Source organism: Martes martes, assembly GCF_963455335.1.
Source record: "Martes martes genome assembly, chromosome: 15".
Classification (NCBI taxonomy): Eukaryota; Metazoa; Chordata; class Mammalia; order Carnivora; family Mustelidae; genus Martes; species Martes martes.
In genome coordinates, this window is record NC_137903.1 from 68,710,070 (window position 1) to 68,716,139 (window position 6,070).

The following is a 6,070-nucleotide window of genomic DNA, read 5'->3' on the forward strand; positions in this document are numbered from 1 at the left end:
ACCGGGGTGGAAGGGAATGTCCCGCATCTTCCTTTCGAGGCCGAACCCAGGCATCCCGTAGCACTTAGGGGCGGCGTCGAGCGGCGCGTGGCCCAGGAGGGGACGTCGGCGTCCGGTGAGCTGAGACGTCCCTGTCGCGGGCCCCGGTGCGGGGCGCCGCGCGGGAGAAACGCGCCCCCCAGGGCTGCGCGGGCGGCCCCGGACGAACCTCGGAGCGAGGCGGCTTGACCTTAGGACCCCCCAGTCTGTCTGTCCCGCCTCGCTGCGGGCGCTGCTCTGCCTTCCCGCCTGCGCGCCGCCTCCCGGAAGCCCTCAGCTCGCCGTCCTCTCCGACGCCCGCCACCCGTGCTCGGACCGGCCTCGCTGCGCCTTCCACGGGCGCGTCTCCCAAAGGCCTGTCCTGACCCTGGAGCTGGGCCCGCCTCGGACTCCGAGCCGGCGGGTGGCCGTGGGTCCCCGTCGGCGTCCGGAGCGCGCGCCTGCTGCCGGCCAAGCCCTCGTGTGTAGCGGAGACGCGGCTTCGGGGACACGAGGCAGGACCCCTTTCCCCGCAGAGCGTGGCTCGTCCGTCAGCGTCGTCTGAACGCACGGCCGCGTCAGGTCGGGCCCTGGCCCCTGGCTGGCTTCCTCAGTCGTTCACAGTTTAGTCTAAACGTTCTGTCGCGCCGTCCCGGGAGCTGGCCCGGACGGAGGAGGCCCAGGACCCACCGACCAGACCCGAGGCGGTGCTTTCCCGCTCACACTTTCAGAACACTCGTCTCCTTCCCAGACCTCGCTAGGCCGACGGCGATGAAGCCTTCCTGTTAGAAGGACATTTTTATTTAAATTTAAAATCCGACAATTAAGCCCTTTATGGTTTCCAATTCAGCACCTTCTGAGAAACTTTAGAACTAAAATTCTCGGGGCCCCCGGGTGGCTCAGTGGGTTAAGCCTCTGCCTTCGGCTCAGGTCATGGTCTCAGAGTCCTGGGATCGCGTCCCGCATCGGGCTCTCTGCTCAGCAGGGAGCCTGCTTCCTCCTCTCTGTCTGCCTGCCTCTCTGCCTGCTTGTGGTCTCTGTCAAATAAATAAATAAAATATTTAAGCACAAAACCAAACCTAAAATTCTTTGAGGGTACAAAGAAATCTTTAAAAGGACAATTTAAAGCACTCACACATTGACAGAGAGATATTTAGGCATTAACTCGGTATTGTCTGTGCCCATTCGAGTACTATCACGCAACAACGATCTGCTCTATAAAATTGCTTCTTGAAAAGGAGTAATATCTGGGACCTGATTTTTCAACAGATCGTACGAAGGATATTTGAGGCACCCAATCAGACCATCTGCTGTCAAGTCTGTCAGGATTCAGTTCTGAGGGGCACCTGGGTGGCTCAGTCCCTTAAGCGTCTTCCCTTGGCTCAGGCCATGATCCCAGGGTGCTGGGATCAAGTCCCACATCAGGCTCCCTGCTCAGTGGGGAGCCTGCTTCTCCCTCTGCCTGCCACTCCCCCTGCTTGTGCATGCACCCTCTCTCTCTCTCTAGTAAATAATTAATTTTTTTAATTAAAAAAAAAGATTCAATTCTGAGAACAACCAACTGGTTATTATAGAAATTTGCTCATTTGCTCATTACACAGGTTTTAGGGGGTACGAACTGTGGTTCCAGAATCTGCCTTAGGTATAAGGGCACAGCAGGGAATAAAACAGGCAAGATAAGATCCCTCTCAGCTCAGAGCTCACACTATAACAAAGACAGGTAAAAAAATTTATGATTTCAGGGGCGCCTGGGTGGCTCAGTGGGTTAAAGCCTCTGCCTTCGGCTCGGGTCATGGTCCCAGGGTCCTGGGATCGAGCCCCACATCGGGCTCTCTGCTCAGCGGGGAGCCTGCTTCCTCCTCTCTCTCTCTCTGCCTGCCTCTCTGCCTACTTATGATCTCTGTCTGTCAAATAAATAAATAAAATCCTTTAAAAAAAAATTTATGATTTCTGTGGATAAATTCTGTGCAGAACATTAAGGAACTTAGGTGGAAAGGGTTACGTGTGTGTATGAGTGAATGTGTGTTTGGGGATAGAGAGCAGACCGGTATAGACTAGTGATCAGAAGAGCCCATTACCAGAGCTTCTAGGAGATGAGTCCAGAAATGTAGGCTTGGGGCAAATCGAGAAGGAACTTGATGATGCCATGCTAAAGAACTTGGGAGACTTTTTCCAATGAGGGATTAGACGCCACTGCCTCAGTGAGACAGCATGACGGCCTAAACTTGTGTCTTCAAAGTGAGACACACATCTGTATCATCACACTGCAAAACACACTGGAGGGACGGAAGAAAATATTAATTCTATTTCTATTTTTTCCATCTTTTTTAGTTCTATTTTTGTGCATGTTTCTTTTTTTTTTAAAGATTTTATTTATTTATTTCACAGACAGAGATCACAAGCAGTCAGAGAGAGAGTGGAGCAGGTTCCCCACCCAGCAGAGAGCCCGATGTGGGGCTCGATCCCAGGACCCTGAGATCATGACCTGAGCCGAAGGCAGAGGCTGTAACCCACTGAACCACCCAGGTGCCCCTTTGTGCATGTTTCTTAATGTACATAGTATATCACATATTCATATGCATTTTATTTGCAAACAAATATTGGGATGCATACTTGATTTTTTAACAGATATTAGTGGCAGGTGATCAAATGACTGTGGACCGTCGGCTTAGTGGAAGGCAGTAGTAGAGGAGCAAGAGAAGAGGACAGATATGGGAGACGACTAGGTGACTAATTGAATGTAAGGGGAGAAACATCCCATCTGTGGCCTAGAGATCACAACACCATAATCAGGGCACCTGTCAACTGACCTGTTGAAAGACAGGGACCACCGAGAGAAAAGACATGGTCATACGAAAAGAGGGAAGAATTTCCTGAGGAAGAGCATCTGGCAACAAAGTGTGACTCCCTCCGTTCCCCCACATGTGAAATTCTGTACCATGCTAGGCACTGAGTGCTAGAATCTATGCAACGTGGGGTCATTTCTGAAAGAATGATCGTGGCCATTAAAGAAAATATTGTTCAAATCTGTATACTGCATCAGTTGTAATTTGGTTTAACTGTCTCTTCTATCTCAGAGTCCTTCCTTTCTGTACTGCAGAATAGCATACAGAAAGACTGATCTTAAAACTGCAAAGAGGAGAGTCTGGGTGGCTTAGCTGGTTAGGTGTCCAACTCTCCATCTCAGCTCAGGTCTTGATCTTGGGTCATGAGTTCAAGCCCTGCACTGGACTCTACACTGGGTGTGGAGCCTACTTAAAAAAAACAAACAAACAAACAAACAAACAAAAAACCTGCAAAGGATTTGGCCAAATTGCCCATCCGCAAGGCTCCCCAGCTTTCCCCTCATTCAAGGGGTTCAGGGTCTGTGCACTGACTCAGATCTGGGAATTAGGGAGGGGTTATGGCTTTCATGGTGATACAATCCAAGTTTTGTTTTCATTTTTGTTGTGTTGTTATACTCAGGGTTGTGTTGGTAGCATAGATCAGGTAGAACCTTAATGTACTGTTCATCTATTTCCAGCCTAGGGACTCAGCATCAATTACCCCTACCCAAGGCCTCTGTGGGTCAGCCCATTCTAATGCTCACTCCATCCTTGCTGCCTACTGAAGTTATCGTACTCACGTTGCCTCTGCTCTATTAAGCACTCCTACTTGCCTTTTGCATCTTGGACACCCCTACATCCCATGGAAATCACAGAGTCTATGCTAATGGAACGTCTCCCATCTCCATCCCTGCACTGCAGAAATCAGCCAATGAATCACGTTTCCAGGATGATAGTGCACCTGCCATCAGTGTATTTCTTGGTAAAGGGCAGGTACTCCAGTCCTCTCAGGGGACATAATTGGGAGGTGGATGAGCAGGTTACATGTAGAAATTCATTCCAATATTCTTATCTCCCTATGTCTTTGCATTACTTCTACATTTAGCCAAAGAAAATCTCTATCTCTACTTCTGGCATCCAGGGTCATGGCTGAGATCAGGTTTCAGGGAGGCTACTGAACAAACAAGTCCCAGCTGTTCACACCAGAACATCGAGTTCAAATATCAACGCATTCAGCTCTCTATAAAATTACATTCCTCTCTTGCTGGACCAGCATCCTCAGTGTGGAAATTAAAATTCCCACACTTGGGGCGCCTGGGTGACTCAGTCGGTTAACTATCTGTCTGCCTTTGGCTCAGGTCATGATCCCAGGGTCCTGGGATTGAGCCCCATGCACCCAGCAGGGAGTCTGCTGCCGCTGCTGCTTCTTCTACCCTTCCACTCCCCCACCCCTGCTCATGCTCTCTTTCTCTCAAATAAAGTCTTTAAAATGTTCCTACTTGCTTTCTGGAATTTTGCCAATATAAATTAACAAAATACTGCAATTCATTTCCTGTTTTCAAGTTCTGGATTTGATTTTTGCATCTTGTCCTCTGAATACACTGACAGTGAATGTAATTAAGGATCTAGAAGCAATGAGAAGTGGTAGGTGTTGAGCACGGGGAGAACTGGCACCCTCTTTCAAGGTGTCTGCCTCCCATGAAGTCATCCTGGAGCCTTGAAGCAAATCAGGACCATCTTAGAGAGAGGAAGGGGGCTGGAGATTACAGGATCAGGCCACTTAAGTTTTCCCAAATCTCACTGCCTCAACTGTAAATACCTCAGTCTTGGTGTCAATGTTCTAACGTCACAGAAGAGGCCTGCGAGCTTGCAGATTAACCCTCTGTTGAAAGTCAGCCGCCTGCAGGGCCATACCTGTGACTCCTTTTGTGCTCTTTGAGCTCAGTAGCGATAACAGGCCAAAAATACTTATAATAGGCAACCATAGAAACTTGCTAGTTTTCTTGCTTACAGTGAGCTAAGCCCAGGGATTTAAGTTATATATTCTGCTCCTGTTTAATGGTTTCCCTGACATTTTCAACACGCATGCTTAACAAACACTATTCATTTCTATTACTACCCTCCTCTCAAACACCGTAAGGGGCTTGGAACACTTCCATTCCAACCACCGTCTCACTTCGTGTGTTATTTTCCTCCTGTGCTTTAAAAAAAAAAAAATCCATTTTCTGGCTCCCCGTTTTTACTAGCTGTCTAAGCTGAATTTTTTTCAAAACCCCTCCAAAGGAATTGTGCTTATATCAAAACAAAACAGAGGAGGTGGCAGCTGGGACGCTTTGTTCCTTCCTGAAGTAGGCAAGGAGAAGAAAAGCCCTTATGAAAGATGGAGAGAAGGGGAGCCTGGGGCCTCAGTTGTTAAGTGTCTGCCTTCACCTCAGGTCATGATCCCGGGGTCCTAGGGTCGAGCCCCGCATTGGGCTCCCCGCTCTCCCTGGAAAGCCTGCTTCTCCCTTTCCCACTCCCCCTGCTTGTGTTCCCTCTCTCGTTGTCTCTGTATCAAATAAATAAATAAAAATCTTTAAATTAAAAACGAAAGAAAGAAAGAAAGGTGGAGAGAAGCCGTGGACGTGTGAGATGGCAGGTGGAGTTCCGGCAGCAGCCGAGAGAACAGCTCACGGGGGTTAGCTTAGGGCCTGGAAGTGTGTCCTTAAATGCCGCAGGAGGCCTCGATACCTTATCGATGAAAAGAACGCTGAACACAAAAACACGTTCCCTGAGGGAGCATCTTCATCAGGTTACTCTTGGTTGAAAGTAATAGAAACGCTCTCCGAACTAACTTTAGGAAAGTACTCTATTCTATGTGTTTATGAATCTGGGGTCACCTCATGGAATGTGCCACAACCGTGAACAACCAGGCCTTGGGAAGAGAGGAATGCGGAGTTGGAAAGCCTGGGGCTTCTCATGGCCCTACTCAGTCTCTCTCCATGGCTGCTAGTCTCTCTCTTTCCCTTTGCTCTCCTGTCTATGCATCCGCTTCCTTCTCTTCTCTTTGCAGACCCTCTCACTCTGCTTCTCTTTGTATGTGGTCCCCAGAACTTCCTCATAGACATCTTGATAGCTGTCTCTGGGGTTCGCATTTTACATTTCCAAAAGAGAGAATCCGACTGAGTCAGCTGGTGTCTAGCATAGCCCGGTCAGCGTGATAAATGGGGCCGTGTTGGTACAAGCCC